We start from the raw sequence: 21,215 nt of genomic DNA, 5'->3' as shown, positions 1-21,215 counted from the left end.
TTTTTTTTTTTTTTTTAATTTAGTGAGCCTCTGCCCATTTCGATCGATCCAGTCTATTTTTCGATCGATCGAAAAAGTGCTTTAGTTTGTTCTAAAATGACTGTTTCATTCGATCGATCGAATGTAATTTTTGATCGATCGAAGATCGTGGAAAAGCTTTTTTAAAAGTTCAAATCTGACTTTTTCAAAGTTCTATTTCAAACTTTTCAAACTTTTGCTTTTCTCTCTCCGACGAGGCAAGGCTCCACATAGAGATTTTTGTCGTTTTCCTCCGAATTTTTTGCAAAATCTCTCTTTCCTCAAGCCGGTAAGTCTGTTTTGCCCTTCCTTTTTGAGTTTATTTACATATTTCATGCATTTATGCTCAAAATTTCGGAACTTTTTCTATTTGGGATTTCTGTTGATTCAAGCCCTATTTTGTGAAATTGATCAATGGGTTTTTGTGGGGACATGCTATAGACATGATCTTAATAGTTTAATTTGATCAATTTTGAATTTGGTGAAAAATTGAAAAATCTAGGGTTTCTAATTGATCCGATTTGGGGATTTTGTTAAATTTGGTAGAATTTGATGAAATTGGCTTGTTGTATTGATGAAATTAAGCATTATAATCTATGTGCTGTGTTTTGTAATGCTCAATTCATCAATTTGTTTAAAAATTTCATCAAGTGGTTTTCAATTTTTGGGGTTTTTGATAAGAAATTCCTTACTCAAGCCAATTTTGTCAATTTAAACTCAATTGAACTAAATTGCTTACTGCATTAGTATATGCATCATGGCATTGTATCTGTTCATGCATCATATAGATTTTCATTCTATTATTTTTGTTGCTAACTTGCAGTTTGTCCTTGGTTTTGTTTTCTTGTGTCTTTTTGGTTTTCTCTTTTGTGTCTCTGTCCTTTCCTTAGCATCATGCCTAGGAAGACTAGAGCCCGTAGGTCCATTCCCTCTTCCTCTCCATCCCCTCCTTCCTTTGACCGTGAGAGGTTTCCGAGTGAGAAAAACCAAGAGCTTTTTGAGAAACTTAACCTTAAGAGGAAGATTTGGGCTGAGCGTTCTGTTTTGTTAGATGAGCTAGATCCTGCCATTAGGGCAAACTTTAAGCGTCGAGGCTGGTTGCCTTTGTTGGACATTTCTGATCCTCCTCCACCTTCTGCCTTGATTAGAGAGTTCTTTTCGAACATTTCTATCCACGTCTATGATTCCAACACTTTAGTAAAGAGTTGGATACGAGGTGTAGGGTACACCATTACTCCTCAGGTAGTGGCTGATGCTCTAGGGGTACCGTTGGTTAGGAATCCTGTCTATCCATATGACGAGTCTCCCGAGCTGAGCGACGTTTTGTCTTTCATCACTGGGACTTCTGTCCAGTGGGGTTCTGATCCTAGGATCACTTCTGCTGAGCTCTCCAGGTTGCACTATCTGTTCTTTATGATAGCTTGTCATTCCATCTAGCCCATTTCTCATGTTCACACCATTCCTCTTGAGAGGTGTGTATTTTTGTACACTCTGGTTACTAATGCTCCTATTAGTTTTTCCCATCTCTTTCTTCGTTCTTTGAACGATGTTTATAGGAGTTCATCCACTTCTCATGCTCTTGTTCATCCTATTTTCATTCATAGGATTTTGCTCTATCTTAACCTTAATGACTTCCCTTCCTTTGAGCCCGTTCATGTGATAGCTCCCATAGGTGTGTCTTTTGTTAGACAGAGGGCCGCTCATCTTCGAGCTGGTTCTAAACACCCTAGGTCTGAGCCGTCTAGTAGCTCACCTCCTCATTCTTCTTCTACAGGTATTGCTGGTAAGGATGTTCCTGATCCAGTTGGTGATGATGCTGCTGCTGCTGATGTTCCTCCACCTCCTTCGACCGACTTTGATGTTCGTCGTACTCTGGAGACTGTCATGACCGTTCAGGCGGCTCATGGTCACATTTTGGTGGATTTACTCGATGAGATTCGTGCTCTCCGAGCCGATTTAGAGTGTCTTCATTCACCCTCACCACCTCCTTTTGATGGCGACTCATGATTGCTCTTTGGCATTCCGTCACAAAAAGGGGGAGTGGAGTTTTGACTTGTAGAGAGTTTTTGTTGTTAGGGGGAGATTTTTTGTTTGAGAGGAGCTTGTGGAGTTTTTAGATTGTATCTAGGTGCTTCACTTTGTATATCATTTTTGGAGATATTTATGTAAGGGGGAGTAACATTGATTGATATACATTGTTTTTTATTGATTCTTGTTGATTTGTGATTCACTGCTTATTGATTTATATTTATGAGTTGATCATTCTTATATGTGTTTATTTTGTGTGTGAATCTTACAAGTATGTTATACCTGTTGTTTTACTCTTTTCTGTCACACATGCGTTTATGCGTTTGTTGAGTATTTCAGGAATATACAGGTTGATTCAACTAAGCTGCTGTCTACACTTGCAACCGATGGATAGTAGTTAGGTTGAATTTGAAGTTTATGAGCATTTCTTTGTAAAGGGCTTTTTACTTGTAAAACTTTGAGCTTTTTAATTAGGGTTTTGTCACAGATTGCGAAAGGGGGAGTTTGTTAGGTTCTAAGGTCTTAGGATTTTATGTATTTAGAACTCTAATTTGTAATGTTGGCAAACCATGATCAAAACAATGTATTTAGTCTTGTTTAGGCTTGCTCAAAGTTGGTTTATTATTGTAAAGTTGGAATTGAGTGGCTGCAGAAGTACTTGGGACTTTCGGCCTGGCTCGATCAATCGAAGAATAGACTCGATCGATCGAAAATCGCACAAGTTGATTTTTCTGCAGAATTTCCAATTCAGCCCTACTTCATTAAACGTTTAGGGTTTTATATTTTTACCCTAGGTATTTAAACTAAACCCTAGCCACGTTTTTGAAGGTTGCTCCAATTGTATTGTTGCTCATACATTGCTGTTTTGTGTAAATCTCTTGTGAGATCTAGAGGAGCTTTCCTTTACACAAAGCTTAGGGTTTTCAAGTTGGAGATAATATCAATATCTTGATGATCAACTTGGTTGCTGCCATTGAAGCTTAAAGAATATCAAGCGGGGGTGCTTGTAGCTGATTGAAGAATCCAAGAAAGAAGAAGTCTGTGGTTTCGGAGCTTGCACGTGGTCGTGTCAGTAAGTTCTACTGGTGGGTAGCATTAGGAAGTCAAGCGGGGAGCTTGTAGTCCTTCTGTATGAACTTCGATTCTTTTGCGTAGTGGATTCAGGTTTACCTTGAGGATAGCTAGGTCAAATCCTCCCCAGGTTTTTACCATGTGATTTCCTGGGTCATCATATCTTGTGTTCATTTATTTTCCGCTGCTTTATATCTTGATATGATTATTTGATTGCTTTAACCTAGAATTGCATAATTTGACTAAGTAACAACTTGGCTAATTAATCTAGGCTAACCAATCTGGTTGTTTTAAGGGGTCTAAAACCGTACACTTTCCTTCGTAAACTTCTTCTTAAAAAATATTATAACTTTCATAATCATAAAACTTAACGTTTCATAAAGAAAAACAGATATCAGATAACTTCTTAACGTAACTTGTACTTTCATAAGAAACTTTATCTTTATAGCATAACAGAACTTCAGAAATTTCATCTTTAATGAACAGTTTTCTTTTCATTCGAAACTTCTTCTTTTCATGAGAGCTTTTACTTTTCACAATGCATTTAAACAAAATAATTCCGTCATGTCATGATTAATAACATAACATAGCTGTTCACAACATATTGGTTAGTCCATATCTGATAAATATGTACAGAGAAGGCCTCATCACATTTGGATGCCCTCGTGTGTATGATATTGTCCCCTTTGGGAGGCCTGATGGCACATCCCCTCCAGGTTTTGTTCCTCCCCGCCGTCCGTACACATTGGGGAGAAGGCCTTGTTCAGATTAGAGTTACGGGCAACCCCATTTCCTCTACTTTAAACGGCCTAGAGCTACTGGCAGCCCCATTTCCTCTACTTTAAATGGCCAAACAGATAACATTTTTCCATGGAAAGCCAATAATTAACCCCTACTGGCTGAGTTCAGAACATAACAATGGAATAACCCAAACACAATATTTTTTTTTTTTTTTGATAACTATGCTTTTACTTAATTATTTCATAATGGTAGCATATCCACTTTGTACTGAAATATGATGTTCGTGATATAAGTACTAGCATTAATATGTTAAAATTATCCTGTATATAAGCTTACACCACTCACGAACATATATTTTACTTAAACTATGCTTATATGTAATATCTTTAATTAAAAAAGTTTTAATGCATAATACTTTTGAAATAATCTTTATACTTATCAAAAGCACACATCTCAAATCCCTTACTTGAAACTAGAGGAACCGAGAGCCTACAGTCGAAGGAGCTTAGACTTGACTGCTGGTAACACCTAAACCAAAATCAAAGCTTATTACTATCCATTACTCCTTATCATATCTTACACATTCATCTCAAGGCCTATCTCTCATAATCAATGAAATCCTAATCACACCCCAAAGAGGTTCCCACAAACACAAAATATATTCATCATACAACATGATGTACTAAATCATAGAGAACCAACATTCTCACATTAATCTCATATCTTTAAAAAAAGCCAACTTCATTTCAAAATATGATTTGAGATTAGGGCAATAATGCATGCATAACATAGAATCCTTTTTAAGTATGGTCATGTAACTATATACATTCATATGGTAACATACAATACATTGGACAAAACAGCTTCATAAATACAGCCATCACATGGTTCAAAACCCTTCATTTGAGTACTAAACCTCGAAACAAGTTACACAAAATTAATCTATGATCGAGACATACCAAGAGATAAGCATATTAAATTATAGCTCAAAACATTCACCCTAGCTATAGAATTAAATCATCAAAGTTAGGCATAGCATATGTTCTTTACTGCTCATTTCAGCAGAATATGCTCCATTTGTAAAATACAAACGGGCTGTCCACACACATCCAATTATCATGAAATTTTACACAACTACTCTCCTGTATGTCCAGTATAAACCATAAAAATTTCGGAGTCAAAGAATAAATCCATGATTTACTAAAAATCACACAATACAGCATACTCAAATCTGTCCTGACAGAATTTCTTGCAAATTAAAAATTAAACCATTATTTTTATATTGATCCAAATGCTGTGAAACCACTTCCATAACAACCGTATGCGTCTTAAATTTCATAGAAAATAACCCTAGCATCCAAATTCACTATATATAATTTAATACATAATTTATAATGCATGAACATGGAATCTGTCACAGAGGCAGTTTTGAAACATTTTCTAGTAAATTCACAAACAATTATCAAAGGATGATATTTTCATATGGGGATTTTTATGCACTCATTAAACCTGTCATAAAACACTTATATATAGTCATCTAATCATTTATAGCAAAATTAAATTCAACACAAATCTCAGCAGTAACCTCAATAGTACTCATCCTAACTTTTCCTTACTTCCTTAATCATATACAATTATTAATTAGTAAAAACCCTAAGCTACCTTCAACAAATCACCAACACAATTTCAAAGTTTCTTAAAATAGCATATATATATATTCATAATACAAAAAGCCATTAAATCACTAATAATCTTTACAATTCTTATTCAAAAGTATTATAAAATAATATGCTTATTAAATACTCTTATACTAATGATAGAAAGAAAGTGGCTTAAAATAGTAATTAACCACTCAAACACATAGTTTAATTTTAAAATTGGGTCGGGGTGTTACACATCTTATGTGAAACAGAAATAATAGATTGTATACAAGTATAAAGACCATGTGTATAAAGATAGAAGAGAAACAACACATGAAGAGAGAGGTAAAAGAAACATACATCCATATATAAAGAAAATAAGTATAATGTATGTAAAACTGGTCAAAAGACCTCATATATAAGATCAATGTATCTATAAAGAGTAGAAAAGAAAAGATACATCAAAACCTCACTACACCCCTCAAGAATATCAACCCTATCAAAAATGTCCTATACTAACTCTCCCCCTAAGATGACTACTCTCATAACTCAAAACTATTCCCCCTTTTTGTCACGAGTGACAAAGGGTAGAGTGTCATGTAGACATCTCATCAATAGAGCTAGCATCTCCATTATCATCATCCGAAGTGTCATCATCATCACCATCCTTAGAGTCCGAAGTCGCTAGAGAAGGTGGTGAAGGATTAGCCTCTGGAGCAAAACCACCCATGGTTGCCTGCAGTCGTGCAATACAACTAACACGAACATTCACCTGATACAACTCGGAGGAGAGTGTATCAAGGCGAGCATCCATGCGCCGTAGCTATGCCATGATGTCTCCAAGAGATACATCACCCAAAGAGGAAGAAGGAGCAAATGTAGGTGGAACAGATCTGGATGGAGCTGAATGGAAGGGAGGAGTGGAATTCGTCTGTCTCAACTTAAACTGAGCCTCACTACGTTTTACGGTAGTGGCATCTATGGCACAGATATGTGTGAAGTGGTCGGACACAGGAAAGGGAATAGAAAAATGGCGTAGAATCCTCGTGATAGTGGAAGGAAAGATGAGCTTATCACGAGACGCCGAATCAAGATAAACATCTATGATAGAAAGGATAAAATGAGAGAAAAAATTTATAGTAAGATGCTCTAAGAGAGATAACAAAAATTGAGCACGAGACTTTGTGATAGAGTTGTAGTAAGAGAGAGGATGGAGTACAAATGTCATCACCATGTTTAGGAATCTAGGACCTTTAACAAAAGGCCTACATGATGTGTACTGATGCTCACCCCAATCAGCAGGGCACTGACAAAAGGCAGAGATGAGCTCATCTTTGGACACAATCCGCAGACGCTCACAAGAAGGATAGTCAGGAAACTCTATCCTAGGAACCCTAAGCACATCTGCAACTAGTTGCGATGTGACAGGGATGCGCGTACCTCGAATACAAGTGAAAAAGAGAGGTACTGAACGATCTATTCCGTACATATTGGAGTAAAACTCCTGAATCAACATGAGAGGACAAGTGACCGAGACTTCACACAGTGACTCCCATCCCCTACTGTGAATGACAAAGGGATAGTCAGTGTCGGCGAAATCCGCCAAAATGACTTGGCGTTCCGAATGAACACCTCGTCGAGAAAAGTTCTCCGAAAATGCCTTGTGGGCATCTCCATCACGGAACCGAAGGTTAAGAGGAGCAGAATCAGAAGAAAAGAAAGCTCCAGAATGCAAAGGGTTCCGAGCCGGAGTGGATTTACGTTTAGGTGCCATAGACACTACTAGCGTAAAAGAAGGAGAAAGAGATAGAGAGGGAGACAATCAGAAAAGTCCCAACAAAGTTCAAATATATCAAATATTATGAACAAGAAGTACGTATGCATGGGAATGCATGATCATGTGACATGCGAATTGAAAAACATCATGGGCTCAGTCCAATCCAATCCTACCAGCACACAAACATAAAGCACACATCTAAATGCATGTAAATATCATTCTAATGCACATGGAATGCAATGTATGACATTTTGAAAACATTTAAGTGAAAACCCAACCCAAAATTTCAAGAAAAACTCATTAATTTTGAAAAACCCCAAAAAATTTCAAAAATCCCAAAAACTAGGTTTCAAAACATGAAATGCATGAGAAAGGAAGTGAAAAATGAACATACAAAGTGATTGAAACCAAGGGAAGGCCGAAAATCAAGAGGGTTTGAAGATTTGAGTGAGAAAAGGGTGTTTGGGAGGTGAACAGCCACGAACAGATCGAGAGAGATCGAGGGAATGAAGTCTGAATCGCGAAAAATCCTTATATAGACACTTCAGTAAATCTCAACAGCTGAAGTGTCGAGAGGTATCGAGGAAGCTGTCGAGGAGGTGTCGAGGAAAATGGCCGTCGACAGCTGTAGGTATCGATAGGTGTCGAGGAACAAGGAACAGTTTCAAAGCACAGAAGCTCGATCGATCGACCAGGTATCAATGAGGTATCGAGGAAACAGGAACTTTCTCGATCGATCCATCAGGTGTCGAAAAGGTGTCGAGATTGCGATAAGAAAAAGGCTTGAAAAGCTCGACAGATAACCAGGTATCGAGGAGGTGTCGAGACAGGTTAAAAAAGCAATTTTTCAAGAAGAGAAAAACATAGACATGAATGCAATCCAACATACACCTCAACCATTGATCCAAACAACATATAAGGCTCTCAAACTCATCTCTCAACAAGGAATTAAGCTCATGGATCCTCAAAAATACACACACACACTAAACAAGTCTAACCAATTTTATTTTTTAAAAACAAATCAAGACAGTTTAGTGAGTATACATTAGCACATGTAAAACTCTTATGATGGCCAAATCACATTGTACCTGCACATGTATCAAAAGTAGCAAAGAATATTGCGTGTTGTGTGTGAAAAACATTGCAAGATTGCATATGTGTATACATGTTATGACGATTTGAGATATGAGAAAATAACTTTAACTCACACACAATCATAACTGTTTGATGGGGACTATCACCTTTGAGGTACATCCTATAACTCCCACATTTCCTAGAATATACGCTTGCAACCATATTTAAAGCATTTTTAATCTTTTTGCCTTTTATTTTCTTTGCATATTTTCTTTTATTTTTAGCATATCATACATGGGCATAAAAAGGAGAAAAGAAATACCCAAGATGTTAAGCATTTGACATCGCACTTTTGCTATGCTGAAGCATACGAATGTCTTTGACACTGCACTTTTGCTATGCCGAAGCATACAGGTGTCTATGACACTACACTTTTGCTATGCCAAAGTATACAGATGTCATTTATGATTGGCGGGCAACAGTGGTGAAATGGTTATTTATGCATTTTTCTTAGGATTTTCTAGTCCTACCGTCAAAAAGAGTGATACGAGTGTTAAGTTTAAAAGATAACTTAATCTTACTCATCACAAACAAGAGTCACAAAGCTCACTTGCTTAATTGTGCATAGAGATGCTCATCTAAGTTACAAGAAATACAAAATTTAGAAACTTTGTTTCAATAGCCATCCAAGGTACACAAATACCAAAGTACACAAAACACACATTGTTTTTGTATTTTTCTGATTTTTCAATTTTTTTTTATATTAAAAACAAAAGTAAACAAAATTGAAAGTAAACACATAGAAACATGTTTAACAAAACAAAGTATAAAACTAGACTGACTAAAAAAATGCAAAACACACAAGCAATGCAACAAACAAGAAAAGCAAGAAGGGAAAAGAAAGTGATGAAATCAATTAGAGTCATTTTTCTTCCACACCTTGGAAGAACCTTTCCTTTGATTGAACCCTTGAACAGGTGGTGAGGGGGGAAGAATTGAAACCGTTCAAGTTCGAAAGGAACATGAGAGCTTTCAGAAGATCTCCAAGAGGAGCAAGAGAGGATTGAAGCTAATTTTGGCTTCCAGATGCTATCATGTCATTGCTCTGTTGAGTGGCTAGTCACTTATAGCAATTAGGTCAAGTATGACCAGCAGCTCCACAATGATGACAGAGATGCTGCTTCTTTTATTTAGGCTTTTGAGAGTTAGCCTTCTTAGTCCTAGAGTTTTTAGCATCTTTCTTATCTTGATTAGGGGGTGCTCCTAAGATAGATTTACCCTTATCTAAGTTCTCACTAGCTAATTCAGTTTTAACATCAGTGTTCTCAATTTCAGTGCTATTAGCATGAGAGACAAAAATAGTATTACTAGTAGAAGCAGTATTAGAGAAAGAAAGACCATACCCTAAGCCTGTTCGATCTGAAGCAGTTTTCTGATTGCTCAACATCTCATCAAGCTTTGCACTTGAAGTCCTCTCCAATTAAGCTCTAACTTGAAACAGCTCAGTTTCAAGCTTCTTGGTCTTCTCAGCCAAAAAGTTGTTCTCAAACCTCAGTGCTCCAATAGTTTGATTCGCCTCATCAAATTTTGTGGACAACTCTTCACGATCAAGTTCTATATCACTGAGCTTCTTGGTGGCTAGCCTATACAATTTTTCATGCTTCTCAGAGAGCTTGTAAAGCTTCTCATAGGCTGAATGGATATCATCTTGATCATCCATTTTCTCAAATTTGGACTCCACCAGTTCTTCTTCTTCATCCACTTTTTCAACAATCCCTTCAATAGGATTGATTGTGGTAGTGAAGGCATTTAAGATTCCGTCATCCTCATTGTTAGAATCATCTTCGGACTCAGTGTCACTCAAGGTTACAGCAAGTGCCTTACTCTTCCCAATGCTCTTAAGATATGTTGTGCATTCATGTTTCATGTGACCGAATCCATGACATCCGAAGCACTTTGGTCCAGCCGGAACAGTGTACTAACCGCCATCCTTAGTGTCCTTCTTCCCTTTGTCTTGACTCTTAAACTGAGAAGAACTGGATTGTCTGCGGTCCTTGTCGAAGTTCCTCCTATTGGCATTCTTCATAAACTTCTTAAACTGCCTTGTAATGTAGGACTTCATCTTAGAATCTTCATCATCGGAAGACTCATCTGTATCACTGCTCTTTGCCTTCAAGGCCATACTCTTGCCTTTGCCCGTTTTGCCAATCCTAGATAGTCCTAGCTCGTAGGTCTGCAAGTTTCCAACCAGCTCAGTCAAAGAAATTTTGTCAATATCTTTTGATTCTTCTATTGTCGTAATCTTGGTATGGAATCTCTCAGGTAGAGCTCTAAGCACCTTCCTTACAACCTTGAGTTCAGGGATGGTTTCCCCAAGATTGAAGGCTGAGTTCACTATGTCCTTTAGCTTGGCATAGAACTCATAAAACGACTCATCCTCCTCCATCTTCCTTTGAAGTTTTGAATCTTTGACAGTCTTTGTTCCTTCATAGGTTGTCTGGAGGATGATCCAAGCCTCCTTAGTAGTTTTAGTTGAGGATATCTTCTTGAACTCCTCATTAGTGACTGCGCTAAATAGGGCATTTAACACTCTGCTGTTGAAGTTAGCCGCCTTGATCTTTGTGTCATCCCAATCGGCCGGTATTTCTTTTGGCTTGGTCCAACCAATCTCTACAGCTTGCCACACCTTCTCATCTAAAGACTGCAAAAAAGCTCTCATGCGTACTTTCCAGTATACATAGTTAGTGTCATCAAATAAAGGAGGTATAATTAATGAATGTCCTCTATCCATGACAAGCAGGGGTCAATGGATCAACACAGCAAAGATTAAACCTAATCAGAGTGTGCCTGCTCTGATACCACTTGATAGGCCATAATCTGACTGACCCCTTGTGATTAAACCAATTAATTACTTAGCCAAGTTATTAATTAATCAATTTATCATGCAATTGCGTGGAAGCACAAACAAATCACCAAAAACTAAATATGCAGCGAAAAATAAATAACACAGTGATTTATTTACGAATAGAGAAAAACCTCGCGGCAAAAACCCTACCGGGTGATTTTCAGGTCACCACTCCTGAAACTCCACTATTATCAAATCAAGCGGTTACAAGTAAAGGAATCTCAAGTATCTTACCAACCTACAGTTGAATCCTTACCCCAATACCTAATTGGACTTGATCTGTAGTGACAATTTCCACCTTTGATGCACGGCTCCCAAGTACGTGACTAACTAATGCGCGGATCCCAGTACGCGATTTCAAAACACCAACTTAAGGAAGAGAGGTTGGCTGCAAAGTTCTTCAGTTCATCCTACACGATAAAGATCAGGAAGATGCTTGGTCACAAAATCCTTTGGTGCAAATACACAACAACTACTTCAGAGAAGATGAACTAGGTCAAGAACTTCGTCTTTGATCACAATTTGCTTGAATAGAGATTGTGTAATACTTTTCAACTTGTGTCCCACTTGACGGCTCTTAAAACAATCATTTTATATGTTTAAGGTTTGGAGAAAAGAAGGCCCAAAAGCATATTCACAGATCCTAAGAAAATCATATCAGAAAATTTGAAATTATAAATCTCGACAGATAGCAGGTGTCGAGGTAGCTATCGAGCAGGTGTCGAGCTTTAATGAATTTGCACTTTAGCTTGCTTTTTCTTGGACAGACTTGATGACTTCAACACTTGACCTTGAAACCTTATTTCTTGAAGTATTAAAAACACTTAGAACTACCCAATTACAAGTAAAGTGCGTTTTGTCAAAGGATTTAGCCAATTTACATAAATAAGTGACATATGTTTTTAGCAAGTGAAAACACATATGTCTTAACAGTTGGAACACAGATTTAAATTGCACTCATCATATCCGAGGAGGAATTCCTCCTCGGACCCCCCCCCTCCCCCCCCTTTATTCATTACTTATAAGACTTTAAAAATGGGTATCTCTCATAATTATCTATACCCCCTCAGACGTTTCCCCATCCTCGGATAAGGCCTATGGCCTAATATATGATTTTTGGGCCCTTAATCCCTACAAGTTATAATTTAAACCCACTATTGAATTATATTTTGTTTCTTTAGTAACAGTTATTAACAATTTATCACTCATGATTTATTCTGAAAGTGTTGTGAAAATATCATGCATATGGCATTTCTCATAAATTAAGGATATCACATTAATCAAAAAGTCATTATTGCATTGATAATAAGGGTATCATGACATCCATCATATATTATAAGGGTAATAAAGAATGAATAATAAGGATTCCAACCGAGAAAGAATAGTACGCAAGATATATATGCAAAGAAATAAGAAACCAGCTACTGTGTATGCCGACAACCAACGTGTGGGGTTCGAGATTACTCAAATGCAGTGACAAAAAATAAAAATAAAAATAAAAAGTCCCATTCTTGGAAAACAAAAAAGGAATCTTTTTTTTTTTTTTTATAACTAAAATGATAGAAGTATATTTATAATAAAAGAAGAATGCACTTGAAATGCGAGGTCGTACATAAACAATCAAGCGGACAAAGTTTTTCTCCAAACTAGTTTGGAGAGAAACTCTTCAAACTTCTTATATATTTTTATATTGAGTGTTAGTTTTAAAAATCTAACCGTTGCATGTTTTTATTATATCTTTCATACTTGCAAAATTTCAAGAAGATTAAAGATCAATTGCTATGTTATTAATTAAATGTTAAAATTTTAAGTTTTTATGACCTCAAATTGTATATAAAAAATAAGTTTATTGATCGAATAATAAATTACATCCAATTTGAACAAAATTTGATATACATGTTAAAAACTTAAAAAAACATGAAATTCAACGGTTAAATTTTTAAAATTCACACTAAAAAAAAAGATATATGAAAAATTTGAAAAGTTTCTCTAGTTTGAAAAAAAACTTTGTTCCAACCAAATACAGTAGCATGCAACCCCAGAAACAAAAGAAAGAAAAGAGGAAAACAAACGAGTATAAAAAAAGACCCTCTGAAAAGTCAGTGAGTTTGGCGGGCTAAGGATAATCATATTAATAAACCTTTTTATGTCCTTCTATGTCACAATGAAACAAGGGATGAACCTCGAACACATGCATACACAGGACACAGCTATTTTCTACTGAGCATAGCGCTTAATATTATCAAGGGGATCACGTGTATAGAGATGAACACATGCACTACCTAGTACTACCTGCCTACTGTTGATAATTTGAAAGTTTTTAAGGAAAACGAGTAGGAAAACGAAAAAGACTCGTTTTCCTTAAAACGACTCGTGGAAAAAGACTCGTTAACTTAACGTACATCTGGGGCTCTTCACTTTCACAATCTTTCCATCTGGGGCTCTTCCAGGCCCTTATTTTGGTCGACTCAACTCCAGAAATGATGGGAACATCTCAGACCACATATTCATGGTGGCATTCACCATCATGCACCCCAAATTCAGTGACATCGATGATAACCAAGTTGTCAATGGCTTCAACGACAACATAGTATCGAATAAACTTGTTTGAGCTGATCAATCTCTGCGTAGAAAGGATTCCCTTACTCTGAAAACTGGTCATGTAATTCAGGCATGGGTCGAATATGATGCACGAATAAATCAATTAAATGTTACGCTTGCGCAAGAATCTGATAGACCCAAGTCTGCACTTTTGTCCTATAATGTGGACCTCTCACCAATTTTTAAAGAATCCATGTTCATTGGGTTCTTTGATTCAACCGACCTTTCAGCCCCAAGTTCGCTCCATGTCTTAGGCTGGAGCTTTAACATAAACGGAGATACTAAAAATCTCAATTTGGATAAACTCAAGCATAAGCTCCCATTAGTGAATGGGTCAAAAAAGAACCACACAGGCCTAATTGTTGGTGTTTCACTCTCTAGTGCTTTGGTTGTGATTTTGGGGATTGTTTTGATTCTTTACAGTGTTAGGAAACTCAAGAAGACTGATGTGGTTGAAGCCTGGGAGCATGATATTGGACCACATATATTTTCTTACGAGGATCTAAAGAAAGCAACAAAGGGTTTTGGAGACAAAGAGCTACTTGGGTTTGGTGGATTTGGTAGAGTTTACAGAGGAACTCTACCGAATTCAAATACCCAAGTTGCTGTAAAGCGTGTTTCCCAAAATTCAAAGCAAGGTTTGTGAGAATTCGTGTCTAAGGTTGGTAGTATTGGCCACCTTCGTCATCAAAATTTAGTTCAATTATTGGGTTGGTGTCATAGGCAAGGTGATCTATTACTTATGTATGAATTTATGCCTAATGTAAGCTTAGACAAGTACCTTTTTGATGAGCCTAAAGAAATCTTAAGCCGGGAGCAAAGGTTCAAGATCGTCAAAGGGGTTGCTTCAGGGCTTTTATATTTACATGAGGAATGGGAACAAACTGTGGTTCACAGAGACATTAAGGTAGGCAATGTGTTATTGGATTCTGAGTTTAACGGAAAGTTGAGTGATTTTGGTCTTGCTAAGCTATATGAGTGAGGCTCCAACCTAAGTACAACTAGGGTGGTGGGCACATTGGGTTATTTAACACCTGAGCTCGCACGCACAGGCCTGCCAACAACAAGTTCTGATGTCTGGATTGGGTTCGGGAAAAGTGGAGCTTAGGAGCAACCCTTGATGTTGTGGACTCAAGGTTGGGGGGTGAGTTTGAAGAAGTTGAGGCTATTTTGGTGCTTAAATTGGGTCTAATGTGTTCCAATGATGCACCCGAGTCAAGGCCCACTATGAGGCATGTGGTTAGGTGCTTGGAAACGAAGCTGGCTTTGGAGGAGGAGGATTTTATGCAATCTTATCCGACTACTTCAGCCTCGGTTGGTGATAATGAGGATATTGTTGATGTTGAAAATGGTTTAACTCCATCCTTTTCAGTTTTCAGTGAAGATGATAGTAGGTAATCTTATTTTGGATGCATTTAGATAAGTTGTTGCAAAATAGTGTTTTAGTTTTAGAATGAGCGTTTATAAAAAAGTTGTGAGGAGTTGTTGTTGCAAAAATGAAGTTTTGGATTTAAAAAATGCGCTTTTAGGCTCTCACAACACCTAACCAAACAGACTGCATTTTTCTATGGTTTGGGATTTTCAATTTCAATTACTACTGCATGGTTTTGTGTGTATTTGTTTGGATGTAAATAAATAAATCATCATCTTGTCCAACCTCTCTTGTTCATTTGTTTTGTTTTATTTGTGTGGGAAGTATATAATATTTAAGATGAAAAGTATGATATAATATTATAGATGAGAATTAATGCCTTGCAACTCCATGCTTCAAGTTCACTTGTCCTAATGGTATTGATAATTATTAGGCATTCCAAGTATAGTAGAATGTTTTCTTAACAATTCTTTCTTTTTGTCGAACTGTTAGCCTTCATTAAATCCTTCAATTTTTCCTCACAATCTGATAAATCAAGTCCAATCTTCTTCTTCTTCTTCTTCTTCTTTTTTTTTCTTTTGGCAGCAAAATCAAGTCCAATCTTAGATTTTTAGGAGACTGTTGTTCTATATGTGTCATTCCAGTTTTATGCAATTAAAGTAGGCTTATTATTTATAAATGTGGCATATACATAGCCTTTGAAGTCATATTCAATGAGTTGTTCATGAAACAAATGGGCATTTGAGATGTGGATCAAAACAACCTGAGCAACTAATATTGATATTAATAAAGGGAACCAAAACTCATAAAAATTGATAGGAAAATGTACAGTGTACGGCCTCGGGCCTAATAGGCCTTGGCCTGATCATTCTCAAGAGTCGAAGTTGGGCCCTAACCTCATAGTAAGTCCACATCAAATTTGAGTGTGTGATAGATAAGCCCATGTTCGGTTGTTTATGATCTGTTTGGGATTGCGCATGCCTGGAATAACATACCTCTCCTGTGGCTCGGTATGGCTTAGGGTGTATCGCTACCGGGCAATCTTTTGGAGGTGGAAATCAGTTCCAAAGCCATTACCACCATTTCCAACAAGATATATTCTATGTTAGGAATAATCACATCGGACCCCACCCACACGAGTGAGACCAGAATACAATCATGAAACTCCTACAAACCTCAAGCTATAAATAGAAGAATTGAGTAAAGAAAGGGGGTTGGGAATTCTGGAAAGAAAAGGAAGAAGAGAGAGAGAGAGAGAGAGAGAGAGAGAAAGCAAATTAGGAGAGCTAGGGAAGAGAGTAGCATGGAGAGGAAAGTAAGAGTGTTTATTGGGGTAAAGGGAAGGTAAAGTGTCACTGGAACTACCCTTAGTAGGAAACACTAGACCCACTCTATAAGTATATTGTAAGCCCAATTCTAGGCCCGGTCGTTAAGGCGGAGTTTGGGTGCACATAGAAAATTTGGGCAAGCTTCTTTGGAGTTCCTATTCTCTCCCAATCCATCATAAATTTAAGACACATATATTGTATCAGATTTAAGTTTTTCATATTACTTTTTGTATAGATGTATTTTTTTGTATTAAATTATTTGCATTTATTAACATATATATATATATATTATGATTGGAATTTATTAACATAAAATTGATAAAATATAAAGTAGAGTATACTTAGAATATGATATAATAATTTTATTCCTCTAACAGTACCTAATCATTATCATGTCTATATATCAACACGTGCTATTTACATGAAAATTTAATTAAGAAGTTGACTTCAACGCTCGAGCAGAAAATGTTAATTGAAATTTGGAGGAATAAAAGTAATTGCAATAAGTAGTTGAGAAAAAAAGACTTAAAAATAAAATACCAATCCTTATCACCGACGAAAGACCTGTGAACAAACTCACATCACATACATAAAAGGCCCATTTAACAAACCTGATCAGCCCAAGCCCATCCCAGGACTTAAATAACTTCCCTAAGTCACAGGCAAAACATGTTGACGAACAGGTTATCTTCAAGGTCTTATATACATGGGCCGGCTATAATTATTTTTAAAGTCACGGTCTCTTTTATGGGCCCAAACCGTTAATTTTGAAATCAAGCATTCAATATTAATGGTGATTATTCATTGAATATTAAAAAGTGTCTACCAATTAAGTCAGAAAGCTCTCGACAAGAGTGATCCATTATGATCACTTTTTGTGTTAGAATCTTTTTTTTCTTTCTCCTGTGTTTGTTTGTGTAAGGACTCAATTTGAATTGAGTGTTGGGTTTTCGGCCCAACAAGCCCGAACAATACATTTATAGAGAGTGGGCTGACAGGCTTAGGTGCTGGCCGTTGATCACCATGCCCAAACTTATCTTTAAAAATGGCTAAGTATTTTCTTACAAATGAGGGAATGCTCCTCGGCTTGTGGCCGAGGAGGCCTTTGTTCTTCCCCCCTCTCTCTTTTGGCGTTACTAACTCTTCTTTTATAGTTTTAATCTTCCTATCTTTTGCTTCCATCTGTTGATTGTCTATTCGCCTTTTTCTCTGGTCGTCCGTCCCATCAGAGGCTTTATCGATACTCAAGTGGCTCACTCTGACCAACGTTATCCTGCCAAGGGGTTACCTCTCCATTAATGCGGCCAGGGGGGTTAGTTGAGTGCATTAAATGCGAGAGTGACAGCTTACTTTGGGGTTAGCCTCTCCCTGAAATCACTCTTGTCAGGCCGAGAACAAGGTATCCTCGGCATGGATTCAAGAGAATAGGCTTCCTCCCTTCTCCTCAGAAATAGCTTGCGCTCCTCGGCATGGGCCTTGGGCCTACCATATGATGGACCGAGGCTATCAGGCCCACGGACCCCACAATAGCCCCTCAAAACTCTGCTGCACGTTCCCTCGAACGGGGAGGAGGGTTTTGATACACGCGGATCCACTGGACGAATGACCTTACTTTAGTTTATACTGATGCTGGCGGCTTCTTGACTGCCCGATGCGCGTTTTTAGCGTTTCGAGAATTAATGGGTGCCTACATTAAATTTTTGACGGCACCACGTTCCCCACTTTAAACGGCATGATCACCTGCCTTTATGAGAGAGCAGTTTCATTTGAGAAAATTAAGGGAGAGTATAAATACTTGTTTGACTTGCCTGGTTTCATCATTTTCGCGATTATCATTATTGATGCATATAGTTTGAACTTGGTTCGACTGGCACATTAGCTGAAGAGTATCGTCATACCTCTGTAAGTTTTCTTTTTCTAGTGACCCCAAATTTCCTTGATTTCACTCTTCTTTTTCTTTTTTAGAACTTTTAGTTATCTTTGGGGAATGGGTAAGTTTAAGGAGTTAGTTGAATCCGAGGAAATGATGAACAAATTCATTGTTGACTATGAAATACCCGGTAATGTGAACTTGAAATACTGCGAAGAAGGAGAGTGGTACCTTAAGAGGAGAGAGGGTGAGGTCGTAATTCCAATAGTTGCTTTTGCAGAAGGAGGGATGAGAATCCCTATGAGGCCGGTGACCCTCAATTACCTCAGGCATTTCCGCCTGTCCCCCACTCAGTGTGCTGTGAACGTGTTTAGGATACTAGGGTGTGTAGATACCCTGAATGAAAAAATGGGGTTGAGACTGACTCACCACGATGTGAATTGGTGTTATAATCTTCATCACCTGAGGGGTAAGACGTATTACATGAAGACAAGGGACGATAGGGTTCGTCTTATCCAGTGTCTTCCTGACTCCAATAAGGGGTTGAACCAAGACTTCCTCATAGTGTCGGGAGAATGGCACGACGGCCTTCATTGCCCAACCGTAGAGGGGAAGCCAGGTAGGGCGTCCGAAGTACAAGATAATTTAGGTTTCAGTGCCTTTGCGTTTTATACCTATATACTCAACTCGGTTGACTAATCATAATAATTCCACTTTTCTTTTCACAGATCCACACGCCTTTGCACGTCACTTCCACCTGGTCAACAAAGCGGATTTGGAGACCGTTCTCAGGTCGTAATTTTTCTTGAACGAATCTGACAACCAAGTCAGAGCTGCTCATAAAATCATCGAGTGTGACCCAGCTCAAACGTCATTCCCTGTTCCGCAGCACGTAATTAGAGCTCGTGATCCTCGGCTTACACAGATTACCGTGGTGGAGAGCGGTTTCTCTTTTACTGGGGGGTCTTACATACCTGAAGGTATTCCGCTATCAGGTCCCTCTTCATCCCAGCAAGTAACGGTGGCCGAGAAAGGACCGCCTAAGAAAGCAAGGGAGGTGGTCGAATTGAGCTCCTCCGAGGACGAGTATAGTGTATTTGACTTAGCTGATCAGCCCGAGGATCCTCCCGGTGACCTAGGGGATCCTCACTTATCCGAAGCCGATCTTCAGTCTTTAAGTGTTGGTACCCAAGCCGAGATGGGTTTAAAGAGGAGCCCCGACCAATCTTCTTGACCTACTCGAAGGTGGTTCCAAGAAAGATTGCCAGGGGAGTACAATCCCAGCCCCCAGCACCTCAGTCCCAGGTTCCAATCGTGCAAACCAGGTCATCACCACCCCTATAATAGCTGCCCCTTCTACTGAGTCCCTGATCCGAAAAGGAAAAGACTTTCTAAGGGTAAGGATCCAATGGATGGGAGCAAATCTCTTCTTCGCCCGAGGAGGGTAAGACTCGTAGACCCCCAAAGCAGTTGAAGCTTGGTGATCAAAAGAAAGGCAAGAAGGTCATCCAGCAGCCCCAGGCCCAAGCATGGCTGCCTGCTGCCATGCTCCATGACCAGCCCCTAATGGATAACGCGTCAATACGAGAGTCTCAAGGAGACGAGGGGGCTCTCGTAGCCGAGGCCCTAGAGAAATCTCTTCTTCTTCCCATTGACATGGCTGAGTTAGAGAAAATGAGTGGGGTAGAGGTTGTCTTCGACCTTAAGAAATATCTAGGCATGGTAGGTCCTTTGGCAACCATTCTTTTTACTAGAAATTTTTGTTGCTTAGTACTTTGCTTTCTCTTTATAAAGCTGCTTGTTTTTGCTGGCAGGCTATCCAGGCCCTTTTTAGGTTGGGCGAAGAGGTTGGCGACCATAGTCACGCCTTGGCGCAAGAGCGCGATAAATTCCTAGAAGCGGCTAAAACTCTTAAAGATCTGAGGCCGACCTGAAAAAGGCGACCGGGATCTGGCAGAAATGGCGAAGGCCAGGGATACTGCTGTTTCTGACCTAGCCGTGGTCAGGAAGCAAGCTGAGGATCAAACTGTCCACTTGCAAGAGGTTGAAAGTCAATTACAGAAGGCCAAAGAGGACATTTCCTACATGAAGGGAAGTTTGACCAAAGCAATCCACGACAAAGGTGTTGCCGAGTATGCCAGGGACGAGGCTGTGAGAGCCAGAGACGAGGCAATTTTTGCAAAAACAGACGCTGAGCGCTCTGTGGACGAGGCAAAAGAAGAGGCTTTCACCGAAGGGGTGGCTAAGACTGAAGCCACCCTTCGGGCTCAAGTTCCTGCTGTGTGCAGGCATTATTGCTCTCAAACTTGGCATGAAGCCCTCAACCAAGCAGGGATTGATGCCTCGTCTGATCTTAGAAGGGAAGATAGGGTATATTACCCTACTGCCATTCGCGAGGTTACGCCTGCTGCTCCTGAGGAGGAGTCTTCCTTACCATCGGTTGAAAGTCAAGACAAGATCGCCGAGGATGCTCCGTTAATTGGTCAACCATCCGAGGAAGTCGAACCCCGGATAGCGTTGGGGAAGTCGTAACCGAGGGTCAGGAAAGACCTCAAGACGTGGCCAGTCCTCCGACGGACTTTTAGAGACCTAGCTGTTGAGCTTTGGCCCTAGCTTTTTGATTTACCTACTGAGTTGAGGAACTTAGTATACGGCCTAGGATAGCTTTGTTTATTTTTTCCTTTGATACTATCTCGTTTCCTGCCTCAGTGGCATTGTAAGGGAGTCGTGTACTTTCTTTTTGAATCGAATACTTGAGATTTTGCTTTCATTTAATGATACTTTATTTTG

At 38.7% G+C, this 21,215-nt stretch overlaps 1 pseudogene; it reads left to right on the top strand.

Moving 5' to 3' along the window:
- LOC136062311 (L-type lectin-domain containing receptor kinase S.4-like) overlaps positions 1 to 15,321 on the top strand; it is a 61,524-nt pseudogene extending 46,203 nt beyond the window's left edge.
- The last annotated feature ends 5,894 nt before the right edge of the window (positions 15,322 to 21,215 follow it).

This window comes from Quercus suber, unplaced genomic scaffold, assembly GCF_002906115.3.
Source record: "Quercus suber isolate HL8 unplaced genomic scaffold, Cork oak 2.0 scaffold_401, whole genome shotgun sequence".
Classification (NCBI taxonomy): domain Eukaryota; kingdom Viridiplantae; phylum Streptophyta; class Magnoliopsida; order Fagales; family Fagaceae; genus Quercus; species Quercus suber.
The sequence above is the reverse complement of the archived record's forward strand: the minus strand, read 5'-3'. Positions and strand labels throughout refer to the sequence as shown.